This window comes from Megalopta genalis, unplaced genomic scaffold, assembly GCF_051020955.1.
Source record: "Megalopta genalis isolate 19385.01 unplaced genomic scaffold, iyMegGena1_principal scaffold0370, whole genome shotgun sequence".
Taxonomy (NCBI): Eukaryota; Metazoa; Arthropoda; class Insecta; order Hymenoptera; family Halictidae; genus Megalopta; species Megalopta genalis.
Genome location: NW_027476439.1, coordinates 200,001 through 214,553, shown reverse-complemented (window position 1 = coordinate 214,553; position 14,553 = coordinate 200,001). Strand labels below are relative to the sequence as shown.

Genomic DNA, 14,553 nt, shown 5'->3' with positions numbered 1-14,553 from the left:
TTTACTCTTGACATTTTACGGTTTTTTCAATTTTCTGAAAAATCCTATCATTAGATTTTTTTAAAAATACGATATTCTTGCTTAACTAACGTTTCTACATAGGGATTAAGCATTTAGAACGAAATCTAATGTCAGAAAATGGCACTTTACTCTTGACATTTTTCGGTTTTTTCAATTTTCTGGAAAATCCTATCATTAGATTTTTTTAAAAATACGATATTCTTGCTTAACTAACGTTTTTACATAGGGATTAAGCATTTAGAACGAAATCTAATGTAGGAAAATGGTACTTTACTCTTGATCGGTACGTTGGGACTTTGAAAATATTCGGGCGTTCCAATCGCTCGTCTGTTGCATCATAGCGCGTCTCGGCGCAATCGACCGATTCGCTCGATCCATTATTTTCGATTTACGGCTAAAATAAATTTTTCTAATTTTTTTCAATAACATATTCCTGCTTAAATAACTTTTTTACATAGGGATTAAGCATTTAGAACGATACATTGTTTAAAATAAGGGCACTTTACTCTTGACATTTTACGGTTTTTTCAATTTTCTGAAAAATCCTATCATTAGATTTTTTTAAAAATACGATATTCTTGCTTAACTAACGTTTTTACATAGGGATTAAGCATTTAGAACGAAATCTAATGTAGGAAAATGGTACTTTACTCTTGATCGGTACGTTGGGACTTTGAAAATATTCGGGGGTTCCAATCGCTCGTCTGTTGCATCATAGCGCGTCTCGGCGCAATCGACCGATTCGCTCGATCCATTATTTTCGATTTACGGCTAAAATAAATTTTTCTAATTTTTTTCAATAACATATTCCTGCTTAAATAACTTTTTTACATAGGGATTAAGCATTTAGAACGATACATTGTTTAAAATAAGGGCACTTTACTCTTGACATTTTACGGTTTTTTCAATTTTCTGAAAAATCCTATCATTAGATTTTTTTAAAAATACGATATTCTTGCTTAACTAACGTTTCTACATAGGGGTTAAGCATTTAGAACGAAATCTAATGTCAGAAAATGGCACTTTACTCTTGACATTTTTCGGTTTTTTCAATTTTCTGGAAAATCCTATCATTAGATTTTTTTAAAAATACGATATTCTTGCTTAACTAACGTTTTTACATAGGGATTAAGCATTTAGAACGAAATCTAATGTAGGAAAATGGTACTTTACTCTTGATCGGTACGTTGGGACTTTGAAAATATTCGGGCGTACGCGGCGCGCTCGGCGCTTCGAACAGCTCCGGTGTCCCCATTATTTTCGATTTACGGCTAAAATAAATTTTTCTAATTTTTTTCAATAACATATTCCTGCTTAAATAACTTTTTTACATAGGGATTAAGCATTTAGAACGATACATTGTTTAAAGTAAGGGCACTTTACTCTTGACATTTTACGGTTTTTTCAATTTTCTGAAAAATCCTATCATTAGATTTTTTTAAAAATACGATATTCTTGCTTAACTAACGTTTCTACATAGGGATTAAGCATTTAGAACGAAATCTAATGTCAGAAAATGGCACTTTACTCTTGACATTTTTCGGTTTTTTCAATTTTCTGGAAAATCCTATCATTAGATTTTTTTAAAAATACGATATTCTTGCTTAACTAACGTTTTTACATAGGGATTAAGCATTTAGAACGAAATCTAATGTAGGAAAATGGTACTTTACTCTTGATCGGTACGTTGGGACTTTGAAAATATTCGGGCGTTCCAATCGCTCGTCTGTTGCATCATAGCGCGTCTCGGCGCAATCGACCGATTCGCTCGATCCATTATTTTCGATTTACGGCTAAAATAAATTTTTCTAATTTTTTTCAATAACATATTCCTGCTTAAATAACTTTTTTACATAGGGATTAAGCATTTAGAACGATACATTGTTTAAAATAAGGGCACTTTACTCTTGACATTTTACGGTTTTTTCAATTTTCTGAAAAATCCTATCATTAGATTTTTTTAAAAATACGATATTCTTGCTTAACTAACGTTTCTACATAGGGATTAAGCATTTAGAACGAAATCTAATGTCAGAAAATGGCACTTTACTCTTGACATTTTTCGGTTTTTTCAATTTTCTGGAAAATCCTATCATTAGATTTTTTTAAAAATACGATATTCTTGCTTAACTAACGTTTCTACATAGGGATTAAGCATTTAGAACGAAATCTAATGTCAGAAAATGGCACTTTACTCTTGACATTTTTCGGTTTTTTCAATTTTCTGGAAAATCCTATCATTAGATTTTTTTAAAAATACGATATTCTTGCTTAACTAACGTTTTTACATAGGGATTAAGCATTTAGAACGAAATCTAATGTAGGAAAATGGTACTTTACTCTTGATCGGTACGTTGGGACTTTGAAAATATTCGGGCGTTCCAATCGCTCGTCTGTTGCATCATAGCGCGTCTCGGCGCAATCGACCGATTCGCTCGATCCATTATTTTCGATTTACGGCTAAAATAAATTTTTCTAATTTTTTTCAATAACATATTCCTGCTTAAATAACTTTTTTACATAGGGATTAAGCATTTAGAACGATACATTGTTTAAAATAAGGGCACTTTACTCTTGACATTTTACGGTTTTTTCAATTTTCTGAAAAATCCTATCATTAGATTTTTTTAAAAATACGATATTCTTGCTTAACTAACGTTTCTACATAGGGATTAAGCATTTAGAACGAAATCTAATGTCAGAAAATGGCACTTTACTCTTGACATTTTTCGGTTTTTTCAATTTTCTGGAAAATCCTATCATTAGATTTTTTTAAAAATACGATATTCTTGCTTAACTAACGTTTTTACATAGGGATTAAGCATTTAGAACGAAATCTAATGTAGGAAAATGGTACTTTACTCTTGATCGGTACGTTGGGACTTTGAAAATATTCGGGCGTTCCAATCGCTCGTCTGTTGCATCATTGCGCGTCTCGGCGCAATCGACCGATTCGCTCGATCCATTATTTTCGATTTACGGCTAAAATAAATTTTTCTAATTTTTTTCAATAACATATTCCTGCTAAAATAACTTTTTTACATAGGGATTAAGCATTTAGAACGATACATTGTTTAAAATAAGGGCACTTTACTCTTGACATTTTACGGTTTTTTCAATTTTCTGAAAAATCCTATCATTAGATTTTTTTAAAAATACGATATTCTTGCTTAACTAACGTTTCTACATAGGGATTAAGCATTTAGAACGAAATCTAATGTCAGAAAATGGCACTTTACTCTTGACATTTTTCGGTTTTTTCAATTTTCTGGAAAATCCTATCATTAGATTTTTTTAAAAATACGATATTCTTGCTTAACTAACGTTTTTACATAGGGATTAAGCATTTAGAACGAAATCTAATGTAGGAAAATGGTACTTTACTCTTGATCGGTACGTTGGGACTTTGAAAATATTCGGGCGTTCCAATCGCTCGTCTGTTGCATCATAGCGCGTCTCGGCGCAATCGACCGATTCGCTCGATCCATTATTTTCGATTTACGGCTAAAATAAATTTTTCTAATTTTTTTCAATAACATATTCCTGCTTAAATAACTTTTTTACATAGGGATTAAGCATTTAGAACGATACATTGTTTAAAATAAGGGCACTTTACTCTTGACATTTTACGGTTTTTTCAATTTTCTGAAAAATCCTATCATTAGATTTTTTTAAAAATACGATATTCTTGCTTAACTAACGTTTTTACATAGGGATTAAGCATTTAGAACGAAATCTAATGTAGGAAAATGGTACTTTACTCTTGATCGGTACGTTGGGACTTTGAAAATATTCGGGGGTTCCAATCGCTCGTCTGTTGCATCATAGCGCGTCTCGGCGCAATCGACCGATTCGCTCGATCCATTATTTTCGATTTACGGCTAAAATAAATTTTTCTAATTTTTTTCAATAACATATTCCTGCTTAAATAACTTTTTTACATAGGGATTAAGCATTTAGAACGATACATTGTTTAAAATAAGGGCACTTTACTCTTGACATTTTACGGTTTTTTCAATTTTCTGAAAAATCCTATCATTAGATTTTTTTAAAAATACGATATTCTTGCTTAACTAACGTTTCTACATAGGGGTTAAGCATTTAGAACGAAATCTAATGTCAGAAAATGGCACTTTACTCTTGACATTTTTCGGTTTTTTCAATTTTCTGGAAAATCCTATCATTAGATTTTTTTAAAAATACGATATTCTTGCTTAACTAACGTTTTTACATAGGGATTAAGCATTTAGAACGAAATCTAATGTAGGAAAATGGTACTTTACTCTTGATCGGTACGTTGGGACTTTGAAAATATTCGGGCGTACGCGGCGCGCTCGGCGCTTCGAACAGCTCCGGTGTCCCCATTATTTTCGATTTACGGCTAAAATAAATTTTTCTAATTTTTTTCAATAACATATTCCTGCTTAAATAACTTTTTTACATAGGGATTAAGCATTTAGAACGATACATTGTTTAAAGTAAGGGCACTTTACTCTTGACATTTTACGGTTTTTTCAATTTTCTGAAAAATCCTATCATTAGATTTTTTTAAAAATACGATATTCTTGCTTAACTAACGTTTCTACATAGGGATTAAGCATTTAGAACGAAATCTAATGTCAGAAAATGGCACTTTACTCTTGACATTTTTCGGTTTTTTCAATTTTCTGGAAAATCCTATCATTAGATTTTTTTAAAAATACGATATTCTTGCTTAACTAACGTTTTTACATAGGGATTAAGCATTTAGAACGAAATCTAATGTAGGAAAATGGTACTTTACTCTTGATCGGTACGTTGGGACTTTGAAAATATTCGGGCGTTCCAATCGCTCGTCTGTTGCATCATAGCGCGTCTCGGCGCAATCGACCGATTCGCTCGATCCATTATTTTCGATTTACGGCTAAAATAAATTTTTCTAATTTTTTTCAATAACATATTCCTGCTTAAATAACTTTTTTACATAGGGATTAAGCATTTAGAACGATACATTGTTTAAAATAAGGGCACTTTACTCTTGACATTTTACGGTTTTTTCAATTTTCTGAAAAATCCTATCATTAGATTTTTTTAAAAATACGATATTCTTGCTTAACTAACGTTTCTACATAGGGATTAAGCATTTAGAACGAAATCTAATGTCAGAAAATGGCACTTTACTCTTGACATTTTTCGGTTTTTTCAATTTTCTGGAAAATCCTATCATTAGATTTTTTTAAAAATACGATATTCTTGCTTAACTAACGTTTTTACATAGGGATTAAGCATTTAGAACGAAATCTAATGTAGGAAAATGGTACTTTACTCTTGATCGGTACGTTGGGACTTTGAAAATATTCGGGCGTACGCGGCGCGCTCGGCGCTTCGAACAGCTCCGGTGTCCCCATTATTTTCGATTTACGGCTAAAATAAATTTTTCTAATTTTTTTCAATAACATATTCCTGCTAAAATAACTTTTTTACATAGGGATTAAGCATTTAGAACGATACATTGTTTAAAATAAGGGCACTTTACTCTTGACATTTTACGGTTTTTTCAATTTTCTGAAAAATCCTATCATTAGATTTTTTTAAAAATACGATATTCTTGCTTAACTAACGTTTCTACATAGGGATTAAGCATTTAGAACGAAATCTAATGTCAGAAAATGGCACTTTACTCTTGACATTTTTCGGTTTTTTCAATTTTCTGGAAAATCCTATCATTAGATTTTTTTAAAAATACGATATTCTTGCTTAACTAACGTTTTTACATAGGGATTAAGCATTTAGAACGAAATCTAATGTAGGAAAATGGTACTTTACTCTTGATCGGTACGTTGGGACTTTGAAAATATTCGGGGGTTCCAATCGCTCGTCTGTTGCATCATAGCGCGTCTCGGCGCAATCGACCGATTCGCTCGATCCATTATTTTCGATTTACGGCTAAAATAAATTTTTCTAATTTTTTTCAATAACATATTCCTGCTTAAATAACTTTTTTACATAGGGATTAAGCATTTAGAACGATACATTGTTTAAAATAAGGGCACTTTACTCTTGACATTTTACGGTTTTTTCAATTTTCTGAAAAATCCTATCATTAGATTTTTTTAAAAATACGATATTCTTGCTTAACTAACGTTTCTACATAGGGATTAAGCATTTAGAACGAAATCTAATGTCAGAAAATGGCACTTTACTCTTGACATTTTTCGGTTTTTTCAATTTTCTGGGAAATCCTATCATTAGATTTTTTTAAAAATACGATATTCTTGCTTAACTAACGTTTTTACATAGGGATTAAGCATTTAGAACGAAATCTAATGTAGGAAAATGGTACTTTACTCTTGATCGGTACGTTGGGACTTTGAAAATATTCGGGCGTTCCAATCGCTCGTCTGTTGCATCATAGCGCGTCTCGGCGCAATCGACCGATTCGCTCGATCCATTATTTTCGATTTACGGCTAAAATAAATTTTTCTAATTTTTTTCAATAACATATTCCTGCTTAAATAACTTTTTTACATAGGGATTAAGCATTTAGAACGATACATTGTTTAAAATAAGGGCACTTTACTCTTGACATTTTACGGTTTTTTCAATTTTCTGAAAAATCCTATCATTAGATTTTTTTAAAAATACGATATTCTTGCTTAACTAACGTTTCTACATAGGGATTAAGCATTTAGAACGAAATCTAATGTCAGAAAATGGCACTTTACTCTTGACATTTTTCGGTTTTTTCAATTTTCTGGAAAATCCTATCATTAGATTTTTTTAAAAATACGATATTCTTGCTTAACTAACGTTTTTACATAGGGATTAAGCATTTAGAACGAAATCTAATGTAGGAAAATGGTACTTTACTCTTGATCGGTACGTTGGGACTTTGAAAATATTCGGGCGTTCCAATCGCTCGTCTGTTGCATCATTGCGCGTCTCGGCGCAATCGACCGATTCGCTCGATCCATTATTTTCGATTTACGGCTAAAATAAATTTTTCTAATTTTTTTCAATAACATATTCCTGCTAAAATAACTTTTTTACATAGGGATTAAGCATTTAGAACGATACATTGTTTAAAATAAGGGCACTTTACTCTTGACATTTTACGGTTTTTTCAATTTTCTGAAAAATCCTATCATTAGATTTTTTTAAAAATACGATATTCTTGCTTAACTAACGTTTCTACATAGGGATTAAGCATTTAGAACGAAATCTAATGTCAGAAAATGGCACTTTACTCTTGACATTTTTCGGTTTTTTCAATTTTCTGGAAAATCCTATCATTAGATTTTTTTAAAAATACGATATTCTTGCTTAACTAACGTTTTTACATAGGGATTAAGCATTTAGAACGAAATCTAATGTAGGAAAATGGTACTTTACTCTTGATCGGTACGTTGGGACTTTGAAAATATTCGGGCGTTCCAATCGCTCGTCTGTTGCATCATAGCGCGTCTCGGCGCAATCGACCGATTCGCTCGATCCATTATTTTCGATTTACGGCTAAAATAAATTTTTCTAATTTTTTTCAATAACATATTCCTGCTTAAATAACTTTTTTACATAGGGATTAAGCATTTAGAACGATACATTGTTTAAAATAAGGGCACTTTACTCTTGACATTTTACGGTTTTTTCAATTTTCTGAAAAATCCTATCATTAGATTTTTTTAAAAATACGATATTCTTGCTTAACTAACGTTTTTACATAGGGATTAAGCATTTAGAACGAAATCTAATGTAGGAAAATGGTACTTTACTCTTGATCGGTACGTTGGGACTTTGAAAATATTCGGGGGTTCCAATCGCTCGTCTGTTGCATCATAGCGCGTCTCGGCGCAATCGACCGATTCGCTCGTTCCATTATTTTCGATTTACGGCTAAAATAAATTTTTCTAATTTTTTTCAATAACATATTCCTGCTTAAATAACTTTTTTACATAGGGATTAAGCATTTAGAACGATACATTGTTTAAAATAAGGGCACTTTACTCTTGACATTTTACGGTTTTTTCAATTTTCTGAAAAATCCTATCATTAGATTTTTTTAAAAATACGATATTCTTGCTTAACTAACGTTTCTACATAGGGATTAAGCATTTAGAACGAAATCTAATGTCAGAAAATGGCACTTTACTCTTGACATTTTTCGGTTTTTTCAATTTTCTGGGAAATCCTATCATTAGATTTTTTTAAAAATACGATATTCTTGCTTAACTAACGTTTTTACATAGGGATTAAGCATTTAGAACGAAATCTAATGTAGGAAAATGGTACTTTACTCTTGATCGGTACGTTGGGACTTTGAAAATATTCGGGCGTACGCGGCGCGCTCGGCGCTTCGAACAGCTCCGGTGTCCCCATTATTTTCGATTTACGGCTAAAATAAATTTTTCTAATTTTTTTCAATAACATATTCCTGCTTAAATAACTTTTTTACATAGGGATTAAGCATTTAGAACGATACATTGTTTAAAGTAAGGGCACTTTACTCTTGACATTTTACGGTTTTTTCAATTTTCTGAAAAATCCTATCATTAGATTTTTTTAAAAATACGATATTCTTGCTTAACTAACGTTTCTACATAGGGATTAAGCATTTAGAACGAAATCTAATGTCAGAAAATGGCACTTTACTCTTGACATTTTTCGGTTTTTTCAATTTTCTGGAAAATCCTATCATTAGATTTTTTTAAAAATACGATATTCTTGCTTAACTAACGTTTTTACATAGGGATTAAGCATTTAGAACGAAATCTAATGTAGGAAAATGGTACTTTACTCTTGATCGGTACGTTGGGACTTAGAAAATATTCGGCCGTACGCGGCGCGTCTCGGCGCTTCGAACAGCTCCGGTGTCCCCATTATTTTCGATTTACGGCTAAAATAAATTTTTCTAATTTTTTTCAATTACATATTCTTGCTTAGATAACTTTTTTACATAGGGATTAAGCATTTAGAACGACATATTGTTTAAAATAATGGTACTTTACTCTTGTGATTTTTCGGTTTTTTTTGATTATTTTGAAAAATAAATTTTTGTAATTTTTTTAAATACGATATTCGTGATCAGTGAACGATTTCACATATGGATTAAGCATTTAGAATCGTGCGGAAGCGTTATTAAAAAAGTTTACTCGATGCGATGGGACTTTGAAAAGTTTGTGAAAATTTTCATATTGGGAAAAAATGTGTAATTTTTTGTCTAGTTTACGGTAATGTAATTTATTTTAATGTTTACTATAAATTTTTTTTTCGTTCGTTCACGCGCTATGTTACAACAGCACGGCCGGGCGGTCTGTTGCCGCGGCGGTTTACACTCATAAGCGCGCGTGCTATTCGGCCGGCGGCGCCGGCGTCCTTGCCGGCCGTTCGGTATCTATAAGAGATACACGGTCCGTGCGAGGCGGACGGAGCAGAGCGGGTTTTGGGCCAATTCTACGATCTCGGTCGAGAAGCTGTCTCAGAGCTCCTTCGGGGCTTCGGTCCTGACTGTTTCGTGCCGTTTACGTTACGGACTTTTCTCCACACAGCGTGGCCACGGGTCGGTGTCTTTGACCGAATGGCCCATATGTGGCAAGCCCTACGGGGTTGGTTACCCGTATGCACTTTGTATGTATACTCGTACTCACTGAGCAATCGACTCTTCTGTCCGAGCGATGGAAAAATTTTTTAAAATGCATCTGTAAGATTTGGAAGCAAATCGTACCAATTGAAAACTGTGGCTAAAATGAATAGCCCAGTGGAGAGAGGAAACTATCAAAAAACTGATTTTTTAAATCAAGAGGTGTCAGAAATCGAAATGCCTAGCGCGAGCGGAAGAACACGCTTTCTCGCCAGTCCAGCATGTGTCCTGTCCGTTCTTCCTCGGCTTGCCGATTTTGCCCAGATCAGAGGTTTCGTGCTTCCGGCGGTCAGAAGATCAGCGTGAGCGTACGCGCTTCCACGACTATGGCATCACCCATGTACTTTTTCCTTTGAATATATTTGAGTACATAAAAAATATTAAAACATATAGAGAGAACTGTGTCTTGGATCTTAAAAATTTGTCAATAGCGATGATATATTATTACTTAATTTGAAGTATTTGTACGTTTTAGCTGGGACGTACATTTATCTTACAAGATGTTAATAGCGAGACTCTTGAAGATAAAATTATCTTGTGATTTTATGAAGGCAAAGATAGAAACGTACGAAGCTGGCGTACGTAGAAAAATGTGATTTTATGATAGAACAAAAATATAATACGTACGTTTTTGGGCGTACGGTAAAATATCTGTATGGTAGAAAAATGAAAGAAATTGAGCGTTAAAGAAGATATGTTACAAGCGCGGAATGTGGCAAAACTTGTACATATTTGAAAGAGAAAAGTGGTGTGTCGACCTGACATATATATATGAAACAGGCGACGATGGAAAAGGATTTAAATTTTGTCCATTTTATATATACATATTGTATAGTTCCCTGGTTGATCCTGCCAGTAGTCATATGCTTGTCTCAAAGATTAAGCCATGCATGTCTCAGTACATGCCGTATTAAGGTGAAACCGCGAATGGCTCATTAAATCAGTTATGGTTTCTTAGATCGTACTAAAATTTACTTGGATAACTGTGGTAATTCTAGAGCTAATACATGCAAAACAGAGTTCCGACCAGAGATGGTAGGAACGCTTTTATTAGATCAAAACCAATCGGTGGCGGGTGTTTACACTCGTCCATCGTTTGCTTTGGTGACTCTGAATAACTTTGTGCTGATCGCATGGTCTTATAGCACCGGCGACGCATCTTTCAAATGTCTGCCTTATCAACTGTCGATGGTAGGTTCTGCGCCTACCATGGTTGTAACGGGTAACGGGGAATCAGGGTTCGATTCCGGAGAGGGAGCCTGAGAAACGGCTACCACATCCAAGGAAGGCAGCAGGCGCGCAAATTACCCACTCCCGGCACGGGGAGGTAGTGACGAAAAATAACGATACGGGACTCATCCGAGGCCCCGTAATCGGAATGAGTACACTTTAAATCCTTTAACGAGGATCCATTGGAGGGCAAGTCTGGTGCCAGCAGCCGCGGTAATTCCAGCTCCAATAGCGTATATTAAAGTTGTTGCGGTTAAAAAGCTCGTAGTTGAATCTGTGTGTCACAGTGTCGGTTCATCGCTCGCGGTGTTTAACTGGCATTATGTGGTACGTCCTACCGGTGGGCTTTGCTCTTCACGGGGCGGTCCAACTAATATCCCATCGCGGTGCTCTTCACTGAGTGTCGAGGTGGGCCGGTACGTTTACTTTGAACAAATTAGAGTGCTCAAAGCAGGCTACCTTCGCCTGAATACTGTGTGCATGGAATAATGGAATAGGACCTCGGTTCTATTTTGTTGGTTTTCGGAACCCCGAGGTAATGATTAATAGGGACAGATGGGGGCATTCGTATTGCGACGTTAGAGGTGAAATTCTTGGATCGTCGCAAGACGGACAGAAGCGAAAGCATTTGCCAAAAATGTTTTCATTAATCAAGAACGAAAGTTAGAGGTTCGAAGGCGATCAGATACCGCCCTAGTTCTAACCATAAACGATGCCAGCTAGCGATCCGCCGAAGTTCCTACGATGACTCGGCGGGCAGCTTCCGGGAAACCAAAGCTTTTGGGTTCCGGGGGAAGTATGGTTGCAAAGCTGAAACTTAAAGGAATTGACGGAAGGGCACCACCAGGAGTGGAGCCTGCGGCTTAATTTGACTCAACACGGGAAACCTCACCAGGCCCGGACACCGGAAGGATTGACAGATTGATAGCTCTTTCTTGATTCGGTGGGTGGTGGTGCATGGCCGTTCTTAGTTGGTGGAGCGATTTGTCTGGTTAATTCCGATAACGAACGAGACTCTAGCCTGCTAAATAGACGTAATTATGGTATCTCGAAGGCTCTCGGCTTCTGCCGGTGGGGTTTTTACTACCAACGTACAAACAAATCTTCTTAGAGGGACAGGCGGCTTCTAGCCGCACGAGATTGAGCAATAACAGGTCTGTGATGCCCTTAGATGTTCTGGGCCGCACGCGCGCTACACTGAAGGAATCAGCGTGTGTTCCCTGGCCGAAAGGCCCGGGTAACCCGCTGAACCTCCTTCGTGCTAGGGATTGGGGCTTGCAATTATTCCCCATGAACGAGGAATTCCCAGTAAGCGCGAGTCATAAGCTCGCGTTGATTACGTCCCTGCCCTTTGTACACACCGCCCGTCGCTACTACCGATTGAATGATTTAGTGAGGTCTTCGGACTGGTGCGCGGCAATGTTTCGGCATTGCCGATGATGCCGGGAAGATGACCAAACTTGATTATTTAGAGGAAGTAAAAGTCGTAACAAGGTTTCCGTAGGTGAACCTGCGGAAGGATCATTACAATGTTCCAATATATCTCAAAGAGAGAGGAGAGGAGGAGAGAAAATGAATTCGATTAGTTTGTGGATAAGAATTCATATAAAAAAAAAAGATATTGTTGAGCCCGCCAGATCATTCGTGCGTGATTTACACGGCCAGACGTGTGTACTACACGTATTAGGCCTTTGATCTGCGTTGCGTAGGCCACAACAAATCTTTCAAAGAGAGAGAGATATATGTGTTGTTGGGGTTTGTGATTATGAAGGTGCCCCAACGCACAAAAATATATAAAAATGTACAAAGTTGGGATGTGGTGTGGTGGAGAAGAGTTGGGCCCGACCAGATCATTCGTGCGTGATTTACACGGCAGACGTGTGTACTACACGTATTAGGCCTTTGATCTGCGTTGCGTAGGCCATCTTCCTTCCAAGACACACACGTGTTGGGGTTTGTGTGATTTTATGATAGTGCCCCAACACGGAAAAATAAGCGTACGAGAAGAGTTGGGCCCGACCAGATCATTCGTGCGTGATTTATACACGGCCAGACGCGTATTATATTACACGTATTAGGCCTTTGATCTGCGTTGCGTAGGCCATCTTCTCGATAGAGAGAAAGCCAATGTATTCTTTTTTCTTTCTTTACACACACACACACAGTTGTAGTAGGACAGGGAGGGATGCGAGCGTGCTAATCACGCTTCCTCAAGTCTTCGCTGTGGTGTGTAAAAAAAAAAGAAAAAAAGGAATCGTTGGGAAAGTCCAAAGGACGAAAATATCGGGCAGTCTGAAGATAACTTAATGCTCGTTTACATTGGTATCAAGAGAGACCGGCTTGTGTAGCTCGTTTCAATGCTGTGTCGTTGTCATTGACACCCTACTCTGTTGCGCGCTAGTGGCAGCATGAGCGTGGGACGTATATATATATATGACACCCAGCTAGAGCCGGCCGTGAGTCCGTCCGGTGTAAATAACGACGAAAGGAGAGAGAAACTTTTCGAATCCAGTATCGGGTTGATAATTGTCCAGTTTGAATATCCATATCCCCGTCGTTTTTGGAGGTGATATACTCTCTGTGTTTCTTCGATAGAAGGCTTTTCAATGTTCTATTCGCTCCGACCGTCGAACTTGCAAGAAAACAGTGGTTTTGGATTTGCTCGTACATATATATATGGTTTCGACGGAAATATCTCGTTCTTTAAGGGACAATTATGTCGTTGTACGACGACTCCCGAATCTCCTTCGCGCGCTGGTTGGAGCTCTTCGGGTATCGGCTTGTTCCGAAATATAACACAAAAATGTGGTGGATAGCAAATACACATTATATTATATATGAGAGAATAAAAGGGAAAAATTACCCTGAACGGTGGATCACTTGGCTCGTGGGTCGATGAAGAACGCAGCTAATTGCGCGTCAACGTGTGAACTGCAGGACACATGAACATCGACATTTCGAACGCACATTGCGGTCCACGGATACAATTCCTGGACCACGCCTGGCTGAGGGTCGTTTACGTACTTATAAACTGCTTGCGTTGATGGCACTTGTTGCCTATATACGTACGAGCGAATGATGGGCGCTTCGTCGGCGTTTGTCGCGGTCCTATGAATATTGAGAAATTTTACGTACGTCTAACAGTCTTCGAGAGAGATGGAAATCGTGTTCGAACTAGCGTGAGTGTGGAAGGCGGTGTCGTGTGTCGTATATGTTTTATATACGTCCGCCCGTCTGAAACACCGCTTCGAAGCGGTGACAAAATCTTTTTCGGGACGATTCGTATCCGTAGAACTATCGAGATTTCACTGGTACATTTTCAACGCGCTCCCGACGTCGCCTGAAATGAAACGAGATGGGTTTAACCCACGAAAGCGTACTACACGAGTCTGTCCTATGTGAAGACTGTGTACAGAGATCGAACGAACGCATGAAAGAAATTGAACGAAAGAACACATAACCCGCAAAAATATAGAGTAGAATTGTGACCGTTGCTTCGAATTTGAATTTATATGTATATATATATCATAGCCCCAGGGAGTGGAACCTATGAGTGTGGAAGGATGTCTCTTACCGTTATGTTGCCAGAGGAAAAAAAGTCTCTCTCTTCGTACGACACATTTGTGTACGAATTGTATCGATGGCTATATAGATCCGATGTTGCACATATTCTGAGTAAAGAACACCCC

General features: G+C 36.7%; 2 non-coding genes across 2 annotated transcripts; both read left to right on the top strand.

The window, feature by feature from the left end:
* Positions 1 to 10,470: 10,470 nt before the first annotated feature.
* On the top strand, positions 10,471 to 12,391 carry LOC143263194 (small subunit ribosomal RNA). The gene has a single exon (XR_013036729.1). It is a non-coding gene; the product is annotated as a small subunit ribosomal RNA (ribosomal RNA).
* Positions 12,392 to 13,724: 1,333 nt separating this feature from the next.
* LOC143263192 (5.8S ribosomal RNA) lies at positions 13,725 to 13,879 on the top strand. The gene has a single exon (XR_013036727.1). It is a non-coding gene; the product is annotated as a 5.8S ribosomal RNA (ribosomal RNA).
* Positions 13,880 to 14,553: the final 674 nt, after the last annotated feature.